The sequence below is a fragment of the Papio anubis genome, chromosome 19 (assembly GCF_008728515.1).
Source record: "Papio anubis isolate 15944 chromosome 19, Panubis1.0, whole genome shotgun sequence".
Lineage (NCBI taxonomy): Eukaryota > Metazoa > Chordata > Mammalia > Primates > Cercopithecidae > Papio > Papio anubis.
In genome coordinates this window covers 65349478-65368628 of record NC_044994.1, presented here as the reverse complement: position 1 = coordinate 65368628, position 19151 = coordinate 65349478, and positions in this window count along the sequence as shown.

Here is a 19151-nt window from a genome sequence, read left to right as displayed (position 1 = left end):
AGCCTCCCAAGTAGTTGATTAGGCTACTGCCACTGGGTCTCAAGGTTTTGTATTTTAGTAGAGACGGGTTTCACCGCAGTTAGCCAGGATGGTCTCCCCATCTCCTGACCTCGCGGATCTCACTGGCCTCCCAAAGTGCTGGGATTGTATTTTTCTGCAGGCCCTATAAATGTACCACACCCCAAAGTACTTCCTTATATCTATGTCTCTATTTTTTTTTTTTTTTTTTTTTTTTGAGGGCAGCAGAGTCTCGCTTGCTGCTCATTCCTGGAGTGAGTGGCACTCCACCTCCCCGCTCACTGCAAACCCTCTTCTGCTGGAAGGCTTATCCTCCCCTGCATCAGCCTCTTGAGTAGGATTACAGGTGCATGCCACCACGCTCACTAATTTTGTATTTTTAGTACTGCAAACTCCACCTCCCAGGTTTAAGTGATTCTACTACCTCAGCCTCTCTAGTAGCTAGGATTACAGGTGCACGCCATCATTCCCGTATTGTTGTATTTTTAGAAGAGGCGGGATTTCACCATGTTAGCCAGTCTGGTCTGGAACTCCTGACCTCATGTTGACAAGGCTGGTCTTGAACTCCTGACCTCAAGGGATCTGCTGGCTTCAGCCTCCCAGAGTGCTAGGATTACAGGCATAAGCCACCGTGCCTGGCCCTATGTCTTCATCTTAATAAAACCCTCATATCAGTATTTTTCTAATTTTCTTTAACTTTTCCTGATGTGTCCATATTTAAAGGATTCAGTGAAAGAAATATGACATATTAATGTGTCTATTTAAAAATTAGGCTTTGGTGGTAATCACAAGTCAGCCATCCATACCCTAAATTTTGCCTAGGACTGAAGCACTCTGGGTTGTCAAAAGAACACTGGGCAGCCTCCTGTCCTGGCTCTGGACTCTCCCTTTTGTTGGCTGTGGGACTTTAAGCAAATTTCTCATGCTTTCTGGGCCCTAGTATGTTAATTTGTAAGAGGTTTTGGATCAGTTTCCCTTAACTTTTTATTCTTTCCATATAAAGGGGTAGCTCTTATTTTTATATTTTTGTGAGATATTTATTTTTATATTTATTTATCTTTATTATCTTATTTATTTTTGTGAGATAAACTTTGATCCTTTTGTTCTTATATTTAAAAAATTATCGTGTAGTGAAATTGACATTTTCTGATCTGCCACTCTGAAATGAAACATGTATAGGTTAATATAACCATTACCAAACCAAACTCTACCAACCACAGGTACATCCTCCACAATTATAGTTTTGTCCTTTGGAGACTGTCATACAAATGGAATTATGCAGTAAACATTTGGAACTGACTTCTTTCAGTTTCAGTTGTTCATTCTTTTTTATGTACCAATTGTTCATTCTTTTTTATGCCTGATCGGTAGTCCACTGTTTGGATGTACCACAATGTTTGTATCAATTCACCCACTGAGAGGCGTTCAAGTTGTTTCCAGTTTTGGCCAATTAACAGAGCTCTATAAAGATAAGTATTTATACAAATATAAGCATTTATTTATTAGGGTAAGTACACAGAAGTGGGCTTACTGGTTAATACAGCAAGTATTTTTAACTTTATGAGAGAATATCAAATTTTTTCCAAGGTTGTAAAAATTTGCATTCCTGTCAACAATGTATGAGAATTCTAGTTGTCTTATCACAAGCACTTGATATATGTATGTGTGTGTGTGTGTGTGTGTGTATTCATATACATGTATATACAATACATATACATAAATGTACACATATATTATCCATTTTAATAGTGTAGTTTTATAATGTCATGGTTTCAATTTGCATATCCATGCTGGATAATGATATTGAACATGCTTTTAAATGTGCATTTGCCATTCGTATATCTTTGGTGAAGTATTTGAATTTGTTTTCAATTTTGAATTGGTCTGTTTTTCTGTTGGATATTGAAACTTACATGATTTCCAAATTTTTTTATCACTTTATAAGGATGCATTTTATTCTCTTAGCAGTTTTCTTTATACAGGAAAGTAGTTTTAAAATTTTGATTAAGTCCAATGTATTACTTTCCTTTTATGAAGTGCACTGTTGGTGTCTGGTCTAAGTACACTTTCCTAAGCCCCAGTACATAAAAAACTTCACCTATACTTTTTTAAAAAAAATTATGATTTCACATTTTACATTCAGCTATTATGCATTTAGATTTAATTTTTGTACAATGATGTGAGGATTAGATCAAGTCCTCTCTCACTTTTTTGCATGTAGATGTTCAATTGTTCCAATACAGTCTGTTGAAAAACGAAATGCTTTCTCCACTTAATTACTTACATCTTTGTCAAAAATCAATCATCCACCCTCTTTGTGTGGCTCTATTTCTGCATTTTCTATTCTGCATTGATCTGTATGTTGCTCCCTTTACTAACAGCAGGCTGTCCTTGATAACTGTAGCTTTATAGTAAGAGTTACAAACACATACTGCTTCCTCCAACTTTCTTCTTTCTTCTTTTTCAAAGTTGTTATAACTATCCAAATCCCTTTGCCCTTCCATGTAAATTTGAAAATCAAAGTTTGTCTTTCTGCCATTGGAAGAAAAAATACGCAATTATGCTTGGCATTCCTGGGACAGACCTTATTTTGTCATGGTGTATTATATTCTGTTATACATGGCTATTAATATTTTGTTGAATATTTTATCTAGGTTTCTGAGCCATATATACATATATATACACACACACACACACACGTGTATATATATATGTATATATATGTGTGTGTGTATATATGTGTGTGTGTGTGTGTGTGTATATATATCTTTAGTTTTCTTTTTTGATAATTTTTTTTTTTTTTGGTGTCTGGGTAATGCTGTTTTATAAAATGTTTTGGAATTTTTTTGTTTGTTTTGTTTTGTTTTCTCGAAGAGATAGTTTACTATTACTGTTAGTGCTTACTTAAATGTTTCATAAAATTCACATTGTGAGTGGTTTATAATTTGTAGGTTTTAAGTAATAAGTCCATTTTATTTAATAATTCTTCATACTATTTTCTTATATTCTTGTGGTGTCTGTCAGATCTGTAGTGATATCCCACTTTTCACTTCAGATAATTGCTAAGCTTTGTCTTTTCTCTTATTGTATTTTAATCATACTAAAGAATTTTGAGTTATATAGGGCTTTTCAAAGAATCAACTTTTTGTTTCATTGCATTTTGCACTGTTTTTGTTTTCAATTCTTTTGATTTCTATTTGTATTTTTATTTCCGCCTTTCTGCTTGCTTCAGCTTTGTTTTGCTTTAGGATTACACTCCACATTCCAGCCCACCTTTTATGGGTGATGGCCCCAGTGTCAGTTGGGTTTTCAAAGTCTTTGCTGTGCTTTTAGAATCTGGTGAATGTATGCAAACCATTGGACAGGCTAGGACCTGGGCCATAATTAGTTGGTTTCAAAAGTCTTTAGCAGTAGACTATTAGTGTGTAAGGTTTTTGATATTGTGAACAAGTCCAGATTCATTCATGCCTACACACATTTTGGAGATGAAGTGAGTAGTTTATAAACAACTCCACGATGTTATGTTCTGGAGTTTTTCCCTCTTTGCAGTCTCCCCAGTACATTCTGGTTCCTGAGGCTTCTCTTTTGGTGCTCTGGGTAGACAGCTAGAGGGATGGTTACCTTACTCTATGATGCTCTCCAAAACTGGGTCCTTGTTATGGAGCCATGTGTGGTAGGACAAAGGGAGGAAAAAAGCAAATGAAGTTGTTTCTAACTTCTTGGAAGACGTGGAAGGAAAGAAAGACTCCCACTTTTGCCACTATTGTGGTATTCTTCTCTGTGTGCTCACGTTTAGATTTCCTGTGTGTTCAATCCAGGCCAAAGAATACCAGAGTGAAAAATGACCATCTTAGCACCTATTTGGTAATGATTCAACCAGTGGTTCTGGTCTTTCCCAATCTTCCTGCTTTTATCAGGTTGGTGCAAAAGTTATTGCGGTTTCTGCCATTAAAAGTAATTAAAAGTAATGGCAGAAACCGCAATAACTTTTGCACCAACCTATTATTTGCTGTTTGTAATTCTCAAATAAATGTTCCACCCATTCTTTTCATGATTTATAGCTATATTCATTGGAAAAGACAGGGTGAAGTGACCTAATTCCATTTTACCCAAAACTAGAATCACAGGTTAGCTAAATTTAACCTCTAATAAAATTGTTTTTGCACTTGAATTTTTCATAGTTGAGTATTTTAAGCAACTGCAATGATACCATATTTAACTGATGCTTTAAGTCACAAGTTAAAAGGAAAAGAAAGCTAAGAACAACAAAAGCACACACAATAATAAGACATACCATCATGCCATATACAATAATAACAAATTTGGAGGTGGGACATTTCTGAGTGGGAGAATAATGCTCTCAGAGGCTCAAGCTGGGTCTGTCTTTATATTCTGTCATTCTCTCTTGTGAGCTACTTCCGTCCAGCATGCAGGATGGCCGCCACGTGTCCAGGGACTTTTTTCTCCCTAAACACTTGAAAATGCCAGCTGAGATGAAGAAACAGCCCCCTTCTCAGTTGGGCGCGGTGGCTCGCCCCCGTAATCCCAGCACTTTGGGAGGCGGAGGCGGGCGGATCACGAGGTCAGGAGATCGAGACCATCCTGGCTAACACGGTGAAACCCCGTCTCTACTAAAAATACAAAAAACTAGCCGGGCGCGGTGGCGGCGCCTGTAGTCCCAGCTACTCGGGAGGCTGAGGCAGGAGAATGGCGGGAACCCGGGAGGCGGAGCTTGCAGTGTGAGCTGAGATCGCTATTGCACTCCAGCCTGGCGCGACATAGAGCCAGACTCCGCCTCAAAAAAAAAAAAAAAAAAGAAAGAAACGGTCCCCTTCTCGCGGTCCTCGGTCAGAGCAAGAGCAATGTTTCTGAAATTTTCTCTCACAACTCACTGGACACAACTATTACTAAAGCAGCCATGGGAATGAGATTGAGTTACTTTCATTGGGTTAGACAGACCAGGATAAACCTCAGGTCCATGATTTTTCCCTAACTCCAGGAATATGCACACACAAAAAAATGATGATATTTCTCAAGAAGAATGGGGGAGCAGTTATGACTTTTGATTGGGCACCCAGACTATTAGTCTCAATATTTTTGTGAGCAGATGCCCCTGTATATCCTCAAAGTAGCAGGACCCAACACCAGCCTGGAGAAAATGGTATATTATTCTATGTTTACATGCTTAGAAAGAGAATGAGGAATTGACTTCACTGTTTGGGGATTAACATGGATCTAGACAGAAATTTAGTAAGTATTTGCAGACAATTACTGTAGATTTCCTACAGTAATCACTGTAAAAATAAGATCTAATCACTATCTTTCCATGAAATTCCAACGACCACCTAACAGCAATCCCAGAAGTGTGCTCCCCAGTATTTCAAATCTATATATCATTTATCGAGAAGATAAATATTTTCCCCATTACATCATACCTGTAGTACTTAATTCTCAAAATTTTCTTAGATGGTAACAAAGAATGTATTTCAGCTTACAAATTTTAGGTTATTTTCATGTTTAAATGTAATAAAGTGAGATCGATATTGGCATTTCCTAAATATTTCCTATATCATAATCCAAAAGTTATATATATGATAAAAATGAAAATAACAACTCTGATGAATTTTCAAAGTCAAAGATGTCATAAATGACCCCACATAAATATTATGCCAAAAAAATATAAATGCTAGTGAATGTGTCTGCTTTTAAATTTTGCACAGAATGAGGATTACAGAGTAGACGGTATTAAAAAGAGTTAGTGTCCACAAGACAAAAACAGTTAGAAGAAAGCCTAAGTCTTAGTACCATGTGGGAAACAGTTCACAAGGTTACACTGATATTAACTTGTACAATTAAACTGTGTTTTAATTAGTCTTTCACAATCAGTGGTATGAATTTTAAACATGTCACTTAATAGTGCTACGGCCCTGTTCTCTCATGTATAAATGATGATAAGCATTCTTTTGTCTTTTGATAAAGAAGACTCTAGATGTAATTATATATATACGCACACGTAGAATTTTATCCTTATATATTGATATGTATGTATATTAATATGTATGTACATTTATATATACGTAAGAGGGGTTTAAGAGATATTAGTCTTCTTTATAGAGAAGATTTTGTGTGTGTATATATATATATATGGAGGAATACAGACTCAATCTCTCACTTTGAACAAAAATGAAACAATGCAAATGCTTGGATCTGAAGTTGACAGTAATGGCCAACTTATTCCATGCTTTTGCTACAGAAGGCTTACACCAGCCCCAGTTTCTAGCAGCCTGGCTTCCCTGCCTGTCTTAGCTACAGTTTTTTAGTAACTCCCAGATTTGCTTAATTCCTAAGCACGTGCTTTGGTGTGTCTGTACAAGATTTTCCACACTGTCTCTCACTCTGGGCTTTCCCAGAGTATTTTAGACTTGTACAGTTAAGAGGATGCTGACTGCAGCATGAGCATGTTTTCCTTGGATCACGCCTGTTTTTAAGCCCTCCATTCAGTCTACAGGCACTGTACAAGTACAGGTGCAAAGGGCATTGGCACAGATCGATTCCAGGTCCCTTCACAGGACGCTGCAACATTGACCAGGAGAGATCCTTTCAAGATGAGAAATTCTATGGCCTAGCACAACTAACTTAATAACCTTAAGCCTCGGTTGCCTTCTCCTGTAAAATGTTCTATACATTATAATGTTATTGTGAAAACAGAAAATATAATAACTTTGTCATCAGTAATCATTTGATGCTGGTGATGGTACTATTACTATTATTACTATTACTCTTCCCATTACTATTAGTGCTTATTACAATCAGCTACACTGAAAGGGCTTCCTAGGTTTCAGGCACATGAGACCATAAGACTAAAAGAAAATACACAAAATAGATTATTAGAAGCATGAACAAATTGGGTTATTTTTGCAGATAACTAAGCCCTAAAATTATTCTAATGCAAGGACAAAACCAGATGAGTCCATGGTCTTTTGCATTGACGAGGGATGGGTACAGTTTTGCCTATGAGAGTAGGCGCTTGTGGTACTTGTGCCTCTTAATCAATCATCAGTCTCCCCCATTTCAAGGAAGCTAGGACCTGCCTTTAGCAGAATGGAATACATCTCGATTAAGCTAACCATGGCAACTGAATTCACCTTGCCAGTAATAGTGTTCAAAACAGCCTTATGACCAACTATTGACCAACGATCCACCAAGGAAAATACATGTGACCCTGGCGGTTTGGGATTTTACTCTGGAGCGTTTTCCTCACGTAAATACAATGAATACAAAGTGTCAATATTTTCTTTTCTGACTTTGGGAAGTTGTATGAGAGTACAGTGTTCGGAGCTGTTGCAGCCATTTTGTGATTAAGAAGGCTCAGTATCCTATCCATGGGCAGCATACTGAGAAGGATGGAGTAGAAGGAGGAAAAGATCACTTTCTTGACAATGTCACTAGGCAGTTGAGTTGCTGACCTTGGAACTGCTCCACCACCACTTTTCTTCTGTGTGGTGAGTCTTCGTTATTTAAGCATCCTTACAGGGAAATCAGCCTATAGCACAGAATCAAGGTTGAATGAGAATCCCTTGATTAAACAGACAGGCCATTAGAAAGAAAGAGACTCTGATCTTGAAAATAATAAAGCGTAGCCAACTGTCTTTATTATTACAGTTTTCTAAGTTGGTTTACCTCCTTGCCTTCCTAGAATTTTGCATTATTTTAAAAATTCATTTTATCCCTAAATAAATATAAGTCATTTTGGATATTGATAGATGATTAGGGGTAGTTGAGAAGAGACTGTAGTCACAAAAAGAGTGAGAAGTAGCCACAGTTCTAAAATTGTGAAATTACTCCCCACTAACAATTATATTCAATAACATATTTCTTAGAGGTTTTCATCCACTGATTCTCAAATATTTTGGATCATTGCCTTAGGAAGGGGAAAATGTCTAATCAGGACCTTAACATTTTACACTTTTCTCCTTAACATTTTACACTTTTCCTTTTTAAATTGTTTTGTTGCCTGAGGCTTTGTAAGACCAATCTTAACATTTTTTGATGATTATCTAGATAAAGATGATTTATGCAACAATTATTCTTGTTAGGTGGACTAAACCTTCCTCCTGCAAGTCACGGAACTGGTAACTTGTTCAATAACTTGTCCCCCTACTGGAAAAAACACTGAGAGCGTATCATGGGCAAACTAACTGAATGGCTAAGTATTTTCATTTTGGAGTCGGACTGACCAGGGTTGAAATCCCAGTTCATCTACTGTCTTAACTCATTTGTGCTGCTGTCACAAAGCATCATAAACTGAGCAGCTTATAAGCAACATAAACTTATTTGTCACAGTTGTAGGGGCTGGGAAGTCCAAGAACAAGCAAGATCAAGACACTTGTAAATTCAGGGTCTGGAGAGGGTCTGCTTCCTGGTTCATAGATGGTCTCCTCTCCCTGTATGCTCACAGAATGGAAGGGGTGAAGGAAGTCTGTGGGACTTCTTTTATAAGGGTGCTAATCCCACTCATGAGAGCTCCACCCTCATGATCTAATCACCTCAAAAGGCCCCACCTCCTAATACCATCAATTAATTATTAGGTTCCAACATATAAATTTGGGGGAACACAAAAATGCAAGCTGTAACAGCGATGTACTTTTGGAATGAGCATGGAAATGTTATTTAGCTATTTTAAACTTACTCTCATGTGAAATAGTTGGATAATGATAACATTCAAAATCTACCTTACAGAGTATTTTTAAGAATAAGTAGGTAATATTTACAGTATTTAGCCCAGAACCTAGCACATAATTTATGTCTAAAAGAAAACTTAGATATTATTATTTTTTAAAATAAAGTAGAATAAAATAGTCTGCTTTGTCTTTCTTCTCTTTCTTTTTCTTTCTTTCTTTCGTTCTTTCTTTCTTTCTTTTCTTTCTCGCTGTCCTTCTTTCTTTCTTCTTTATTTGTTTGTTTGTTTGTTTTTACAAGATCTCATTCTGCCACCCAGGCTGAAGTACAGTAACACGATCTTGGCTCACTGCAGCCTCAACCTCTTGGGCTCAAGTGATCTTGCCACTTCAGCCTCCTGAGTAGCTGAGACCACAGGCACATGCTGCCAGGCCCATCTAATTTTTGTATTTTTTGTAGAGATGAGGTTTTGCCATGTTGCCCAGACTGGTCTCAAACTACTGAGCTCAAGCTATTCACCCACCTCAGCCTCCCAAAATACTGGGATCACAGGCATGAGCCACCATGCCCAGCCATAAAGTACTTTCTTAAACATTCATGCAGTCACAGAAATGCAAAGTTCTACCATCTAAATAACTGGAAATATCTGCTGCATTAATTCAGTCAATATGCAGACACGTAGGCAGATTCTATATCCCTTTTGCCATAAAATGAGTTATTCAGATCTCCATGTAAGAAGCAAGAGTATTCAACCTTTCTAAAAGAAGAGCAGGCCCTTAGACCATGCCCACAGGAGTTTTAACTCTCAAACTAGTCTACAATTTGCCAAAATTACCATTTAAGTCATTTTACTTTTTTTTTTTTTTTTTTTAAAGGAGACAGGTCATCGCTCTGTTGCCCAAGCTGGAGTGCAGTGGTGATCACAGCTCACTGCAGCCTCAAACTCCTAGGCTCAAGAGATCCTCCCATCTGCCTTGAGTACGTGGGACTGCAGGTGAGCGTCACCATGCCTGAGTAATTTTTTTCATTTTTTGTAGAGATGGGATCTCACTACATTGCCCAGGCCAGTCTTGAACTCCAGGGGTCAAGCGATCTTCCCACCTCAACCTCCGAAAGTGCTTGGATTACAGGCCGGAGCCACCAGGCCAGCCCCATTGAAGTGTTCAAAGCAGTTACTGGCTTCAGCAGCTTCTCCTCCAGGTAAGCTGACCTGCATTTTCTGTTTCTTTCTGTTGGTTTTCAGAATGATGGTTTGTCCTGTGACCTCAATTCTCTGAGGGATCTAAGAAAAGTCATTGGTTATCAGTTCAGTTTGTTCAATTCCGTTTTTTGGTTTTAAGGGCAAGAATGACAACTTCCAAACTTCCAAGATCTTTACATATTACAGTGGAAGCCACTCAGTGTGTTTCTTAGAAATAGGAGTTTTAAGTTTAAAAAGACTGTATCATCTGCAAATAATATTCTTCAAAACTTATATCGGTTAATTATATTCTCCTTTTTCATTCACTTAAGGCTCCAAAACCATTTCATAAAATAAACTAAAAGTAAAACCCTAAGTCCCCTAACTGATTTAACTGACTCCATTTTGGTCAAAGGGACCCCCGGGAAACCATAAAAGCTGAGTTCCTGGCCATGATGTGCCAGGAGGCCCGACCTGCCTCATTATACCCACTCCCTTTTGTGGTTTAGACACAACAACAAACCAGCCTTAATGTTAAAATAGAGATTAATGTTAAAATAGAGATTGTAAGACTCACAGAATGGATTCTTTATGGCAATAAGATAGCAAATAATAAGCAAGAGCTAAATCAGAGCTAAGTCCATGCCAGGCAAGGGTTAAGTCACGCACCCCCTACACTTACAAATATGTTCCCACTGCCACAAAGCTTTTCTTCAGCAGCTAAACAACCACTGGCCTCCAGGTAAGCAAGATTAAAACAATTATGGCTCCTCCACTACCAGATGATGGCCCCCACCCCAGTTCCACAAGCCATAAATACAGCTTTGATTGAACTAAATAACTGATTTCAATAACTGTCTCCTGACAAGAAACTATCAGCCTGGCACGGGCGGGTTTACAGAGGTTGCACACTGGGTGACTTTGTGTCCCTGCTTCACCCTTTGATGTGCACGGCCTAACTGTAATGCATTGAAATGTTAACTCTCCACCCCAAAGTGAACATGAGACACATGCAACATGCATGTTCACTAAGTACACATGTGTTAGTACTCCCTCATACATATTCATAAGATCCTTCTGTAACCTGTTGAATATGTATATTTGGCCAACTTGTTCAGCATAAATTCCTGCTTTACCCTCCCTCCCTCCAAATGCCTGTTTCCAGCTTCTGTGGAAGCCTTTGCTTCCCAGACTGTCAGAATGGCTGTCTTGCAGGCTATAACCCGAGATAAGAAATAAAGTCTCCTTTTCTAGCACAGTAGGGTGACTATAGTAAAAAATAATGTAATTGTACATTTTAAAATGACTAAAAGAAAGCTGGGCACAGTGGCTCAGGTCTGTAACCCCAGCACTTTGAAAAGTCAATGGAGGAGGATCACTTGAGGTCAGGAGTTCAAGACCAGCCTGGTCAACATGGTGAAACCCACTAAAAATACAAAACTACAGGTGTGGTGGCACACACCTGTAATCCCAGCTACTCAAGAGATAGAGGCAGGAGAATAGCTTGATCCATTGAGGAGGAGGTTGCAGTGAGCTGAGAACGTTCCACTGCACTCCAGCCTGGGCGACAGAGCAAGACTCCATCTCCAATTTAATTAATAAATAAATAAAATGGCTAAAAGGGGATAATTGAATTGTTTGAAAACAAAGGATAATTGCTTGAGGTGATGGATAATCCATTTTACCCTGATGTGATTATTATGCATTGCATGCCTGTATCCAAATATCTCATGTAACCCATAAATATATATACACCATAAAAATTATAAATTAAAAAGTCTCCTTTCTAAATTTATAAAGTATGTGATTTATAATAAATACTAATTTGTAATAATAAATTAATATTTTATTTTATCTTATTTATAATAATAAATTACTATTTTATTGTTAATTTATCACCAATATAATATTACTTTTAGACAATTTTTTTTATTTTAAGCAACAGAAATACTCTGATTAAATGGAGGAGTGTTTAGAAGCTCACATAATAAGAACCAAGTTCAATAGCGAATATTCAGTAAAAACTCAAAGTGCTTATGGATACCAGACCTTCACAAAATCACACTATAGGAGTGTGTTGTCAGGGCACTGTTGTTCATTACACCATCACCATTGTCTCCGTACAGCATGTTCAATCTTGGAGGATGCTATATCGACCATGAGACAATAGTTCCAGCAACAGGTTCTAAATGTTCCATTTTCTTTGAATCAGTGACTTGATACTTATAAATCTACATGGAGTTGTAAATTAGGAGTGCATTAGGTAAACAGCTGATTTCGGCTTGGAGTAAACTCTAGGTGAGAAATACAGTGCCATTGATGAGTCTGTAACTTTCTCTAATCAATACAGCGCAATGAGCTCTTGAAATCACTTCTTTCCTGAAAGGCTTTGCACAAAATTGATGAAGGGAGATATTTGCTGATTGACATGTTTACTCCTTGAGGCTAAGCTGAGGAAATACTTTTATAGGCAAGGAAGCTTTGATTTGCAACTTAGGGATGCCAATATGAGAATGGTTAGTATGGAAATACCTGGATAGTGATAATGTGATCACTTTTAGGAGAATAAGCACATATAATATTAAAATGCAAATAGAGGAACAGGAGAGAAAGGTTGATAGTGTCAATTGTGCTAACACATAATAAATGTTAGCAATTTGGTTCTCACATTATTTCTATAAAAGCATTGAACCAGGTCCATGGTTAAGAGGCAAAGTACAATTACTGTCTAAAATGATAGTTATTTTCAGAAAAGAGAGAAATGATTTATCTCCTTTTGTATCAAAATTCTCACTTATGTTCAACCTCTTCACAAATTTAACATAGGTTAATATCTTCCTTTCATGTTCTTTATTTTTGCTTCGGTATATTTCATTTATACATTGTTGGCTGCCCAATAGAGTTTTTTTTTTCTATTAGGTCCACACAGATAAACATTCTCCTTTTCTGTTATAGTGTCTTCTAATTAGTCAACGAACAATTTAAAATGTTATAATACAATAGAGAATCATGAAAAACAAAGAATTAATGCAGAACAATTAAACCGGTCAAACTTCCAGGAATGTCAAAGAGTAATATAAATATTTAATATAAATATTGTCTCAAGCTTTCTGTCGCACTTGCAGAAGAGTATATTCTAATTATAAAGTCTCTTTAATAAGTTCAATTGACCAAGTAACAGCTTTTGATGATCATTATTTAAAATGGAGGAATAAATTACTGAAAATTACATTAATACTTCAAACATTTGTCATTCTGCTCATTCACTTGCATTGTTTGAATGATTTGTTTTTCTTTTTTATTTGAAAATTCACAAGAAGAGAGGAAATACTGAGGAGAAAATGGCAGGTTGTATTTGCTGACTTTGATTGACAAAGAAGGCACCAGTAAAATCACAGTGAACCATTTGGAAAGCAAATTGCCAAAAAATAATCGTTAGTCATGCTCTTAGGCTGGTAATTGAAATTTTTATTCAAATTGTACTTAATATTCCATCATTGTTGAACCATACCACTGCTTATCTTGGGAGTGTTGATACCATGGAGAAAATAGGATAAGGTGGCTGCTGAAAAGTCAGATTTAGACCCGACTTTGATTACAATCATTTTTTTTTAAAAATATCCCATGAAGGTATTATATGTTAGTGGTTGTTCTATGCTTAATATTTTAATATTTATACAGCAACAAAGAGTAAATAAACTGTAATTTATACATGTTATGTTGTTGACGTATGCTAAAAGTTAGTTAACACAATGAAATGGTTTGGCTGTGTCCCCACCCAAATCTCATCTTGAACTGTAATCCCATAGTCTCCATGTGTCCTGGTGGTGGACCCAGTGGGAGGAAATTGAATCATAGGGGCAATGTCTCCCACGCTGTTCTTATGATAGTGAGTTCTCATGAGATCTGATGGTTTTATATGTGTCTGGCATTTCCCCTGCTTGTACTCATTCTCTCACCTGCCACCCTGTGAAAAGGTGCCTTCTGACATGATTGTAAGTTTCCTGAGACCTCCCCAACCATGTGAAACCGTGAAGTCAATTAAACCTCTTTTCTTTATAACTTACCCACTCTGAAGTATTTCTTCATAGTAGCATGATAACTGAATAATACACATAACAATTACATGAACAAATTATAACAAGTTTGAGGTAGATCAGTTTTAAATTAAGGAAAAATGTTTAAAGAATTTTCCTCCTTAATGTTTCCTAGGGTTGAAGAGGTGTTTATGTTTGTTTATGAATAGGTCCTGTTTGCAACAGGCCCTCGAAGGTAAAACATAGACTTTAACATTCTAAGGCCAAGGATGGAGCTGCGTCTGATTTATAATGTTTCAGACACAGTGGACCAATTGACATGAGAAACTAGTCTTCCTCTGAGGCTGGTGAAGCTGCAGATGAGCACACACTCAGACTTGGTACAGAGAAACAGACTGATCTAGAAAACGTTCTCCCATTAGCCTTTGATATCCTTCAATCAACTGGGGCAGAGTGATTTCTGTGATTTCTAAACCTTCTGTCCTACTCATCTCACAAGCCATGTCCATTCTCAGAACTCATGCTTTCCTTTATTGTAACCTCTGTTCTACTACTTCTCTAAGACATTTTTATTAGGAGCTTCATTGAGATGTAATTTATATCCCATAACATTTACATTTCAAATGTAACATCCAGTGTTTTTTAATGTAGTCACAGACTTATGCAACTATCACATCTAATTTTAGAACATTTTCACCGCCCTCTGAAAAAAACTAAATAACAATTAGCAGTCTCTCGCCATTTCTTTTCTCTGCCAAACCGCTAGCAACCATTAATCTGTTTTCTGTCTTTAGCCATTTGCCTTTCTGAACATTTCATACAAATACGATCATTTAATATGTGGTCATTGGTTAGTTTGTTTCTTTTTAAAATATGGTCTTTTGACTGGCTTCTTTCACTTTGCATAATGTTTTCAGTGTTCATCCAGATTTTAGCAGGTACACATACTTCATTCCTTTTTTATGCCTGAATGGTATTTAGTGGTATTTTTTTGCTGTTATGAATAATTCACTGTTTGGCTGCCGTAAATTTGCATGTATAAGTCTTTTCTAGGAACATGTTTTTATTTTGGAGGATATACACATAGATGTTGAAATATTGGTTCACATAATAAATCTGTTTAAATATTTGAGGAACACTTCCTGATGATATTGTTTGTGACACAAATCTATTATGCATAGATGTATGTATTTACATTGATTATGCTTTTGGTGTCATATCTGTCAAAGGTTATGAAGATTTACTGTTATATTTTCTTCTAAGAATTTACAATTTTACCTCTTACATTTGTCTCTGTGATCCAGTTTTCAGTTAATTCTTGTGTATGGTGTGAGGTAGGAGGACAACTTTATTCTTTTCTGTGTGACAATTTAGTTTTCCAAGACTATTTATTGACAAGCCAATAAAGTGAATTGTAGCATAGAAAATATTACATTAATTATCTTGGCACCTGTATCAAAAGTCAGTTGATCATAAATGTAGAATTATTTCTGGAATCTTACTAATATTCCATTAGTTGATATATCTCTCCTTGTATTAGTACCGTAATGTCTTAATTGCTATAGCTTTGTATTAAGTTTTGAAACAGTGTAGTATACGTCCTTCACCTTTGTTCTGTCTTGCCAGGTTGTTTTGACTGTTGTGGGTTTCTTGCATTTCCACATGATTGTAAAGAGCTGTTTCTCAATTTCTGCAACAAATGCCCACTGAAATTTTGGTACCAGTTACATTAAATATGTAGAACAATTTGGTAAGCATTGTCATCTTTACCCCATGAATACCATATTTTGTAGTCTCTAATATCTCTTAAAACAAACAGCCCCCAAACCATGCACCCAAAATTGTCAAATATAGTCCAGCATCTTCGTTTATACAAAAGAAAAGAAATCCTTTTGCATTATGCTAAGAACTGGACCCAGCTCTGAATCAAACTGTGATACGCAATATAGCTCTGAATAAGATACTCAGCTGCTTAGGTCAGACCATCCCCAGTGAGGTCCACAGTGACTTCACAGTTTTCCCGATTTCACAAGCAAGTGGTTGTGTATGTGATTTCCATTAATTTAGTTCAAGAGTGCATTCAACTCGTTTTCCCGGGAAAAAAACAAAACATTTTTTCGCCAAAATAATATAGAATCATCTACTTCTAGTAAGACACCATGCGTGATAATTTTTCCAATTTCTACACTTTCAAGATTCAATATTTTGGTTTTATTTTAACATATATAAAAATCATAAATGTTCTTAAAATACAGAAAATGTCTTTGCTGTGTAAAGACCAATACTTGCTACATGCCAATATAGTACCACAACCATTAAATATATATGAGAAAATTCATGATATAATCATTTCACACGCCTTTCTTCTATGTACCACTGTAAGTACCACCATAGGTAGAAGTATATTTCTTTCAACTAGCTTGATAGTTTTATCTAAAGTAAACCATAAAGGAAATTGAAACCAAGAGTAGATAATGGTGATGCATCAGTTTTATTTTGTTTTTAGATTTTTTTCCTCATGGATGACACAAGGCAGAAAAACTCACACCAAATAGCATAAATTTTGCTTGAGGACAAAATGGGAATTTTGCTGGGAAATAAATGTGAGCATCTTCTAATATGACAACAGCTGCTTCGTGAATGCATAAACTTTTCTAACATAGAGGAACGCCAAATAGCCTTGAGCCTGGGGAATTATAGCAGATGTAAAATTCTTAAACAATGTTCTCATGAAGCATCTAAATGTAGATCCACATGGTTTTTCCGGTGAACCTGCCAGGGTGCATTAGGAACAAAGTGACTCCTACAGATCCTAAACAAATTATCATGCCGTATGGAATTATTTAATGGAAACCAATTAAATTCTGTAAATTTTCTGCCAAATATAATAGTTTTAGTTTTAAAATAATTCATATGAAGCCATTTTTGAGACAATAATTAAATACCAAGCCTAATTGTCTATAAAGGTCGTATTTTTCTTGTGATAATAAAAGCAAATTATCAGCGTTTAGATCTGTCAGGGGATTCTTCTGAATTTTCTAGTGTTATTCAAAGGCAATTTTAATGAATTCCTTAAGGACAAATAGTTGCTTCATAGCAAACCCTGAATGAATATATGGTGAATGAATCATGAGCAGACAAATAAATGCACATCAGTAGAGTGAAATATTTATTGAGGTTCACATATCACCTCTCGCACCCACAAAGTCAGGTGTCAATCAGTGAAAGATTTGTGGTCTTCAATATTTTTGCCATCTAATCCTGGTTTATATAAACTATAACGTTCTTCTCTTTTAAGCTTCCCTCTGTTTTGCATTTAAGAAATAATCTTAAAAAGAAAGAAAGAATAATTTTCCATAGATTTTTGGAAATAGAGATTAGGGGGCTGGGTCTCAGGAGTTATGCAGATGGGCTTTGATTCCTGATCATAACCACGTAACAGCTGTCGGTCTTCAGGCAAGTTAATCAACTTCACCAAGCCTTAGGGTTCTCATCTTTAAAACGAAAATTGCATTACTACTCAAAGTTGTTCCTAAAATTAAATGAGATAATGCAGGTAAATCATTTAGGATTGTGGCTGGCGCAAATTAAATAATCAGTCAAATGTAGATATTAATTTTAGAATTCTTCTTCGTTTTTCTTAAAGTGGTTTACCTTGGTAAAAGTTTTCACTTCATGACAAATGGATTTTTCACACAGGAAAAATTTAAATTTTACTAATTGTGATCCCTGGTTTAACATACCAAGGAAACATAACTTTTTAGGTTATCATTATCATATCTTGAAAATGTATTCTTCAGCCAGGCGCAGAGGCTCTTGCCTGTAATCCCAGCACTTTGGGAGGCCAAGGTGGGTGGATTACTTGAGGTTGGGAGTTCGAGACTAGATTGGCCAACATGGTGAAACACCATCTCTACTAAACATACAAAAATTAGCCAGGCGTGGTGGCACATGCCTGTAATTCCAGCTACTTGGGAGGCTTGAAGCACAGAGATCACTTCAACCCGTGAAGCAGAGGTTGCAGTGAGCCGAAATCGCAACTCTGCACTCCAGCCTAGGCAACAGAGTGGAGACTCCGTCTCAAAAAAGTAAAAAAAAAAATGTATTTTTCTTTCCTCTTGCTTCACACTATTTTCAAATTATTGCAAATTTAATTTGTTACTGCCTATTTATCCATCTGGCATCTTATTTCACTCATTCTCACTGAGTTGAAATGAATGGTCATATTAAGCTAAGCTCTCAGGATTACACATGTGAATGTCTGACTTGCATTAGTAAAACTAATGATTCTAATTCCGTATTGCTTTGATTATAAACTAAACAAAAACCCTGACATTATTACATTAGGAAAGCTGTTTTGCTAAAAACAAGAGCAATATTATATCAGAATTGAATTAATAAGTACAAATGTTTTAATGGCCATTACAACAACACAAAGAAAAACAAATGTAAATATTTTAGTAATACAAACTATAATTAACGCTGTGTATTTTAACTCTTTACATCTGATAGAGTAACAAACTCTTGAGTGTGTTGGCCTATGTGCAAAGACCCATTGATCTGGTTTTCCCCCACGTATTTGAAAAATGATGCATTTTGCCAAAGTATAAAATTATAAGATATAGAACTAAATTTTGGTTACCCAAAGGCTAGAGATTTGATATGCTATGAATAATCATGTTGCTGTTCACTATTATAAGGATTTATATCTTGGAAAGTATCTTATCAAGTACATCATTTCTTCTTTACAAGTTTTTAGGTGTGCAAGAATGCTCATCCTATCATTTTTTTATGAGGAAAACAAGCTCCTTAGGCCCTGACCTAATAGAAATCACAAGCTACAGTGAAAGGAACATGATTGGAACCCACCTGCATGACTCTTTTCATTATATCACACTCACTCTTTGATTAAAAAGAATGTACAACTAAATGTATTTGTTGAAAACAATTTTTATTGAAGAACATGCAAAGAATGTTACCCATTCCTGCCAGGTACACCAGCATATTTAGCCTGTGTTTAATGTATAGATCATGTGATTAGAACATTGGAACAACAGTAAGACTGAAAAGGAACTCTGTGATGTTTATCTGCTGAGAACAAAAGGAATGAGAATCACTGCTCAACTGATAACATCAAAACTTTACAGATTCACCCATCTTTGCATTACAGTGGCCTAATTTCCGACTTTATACTAAGTGTCAAGCCTCTGTCTCTAGTCCTAATAATTCCTCCTAAG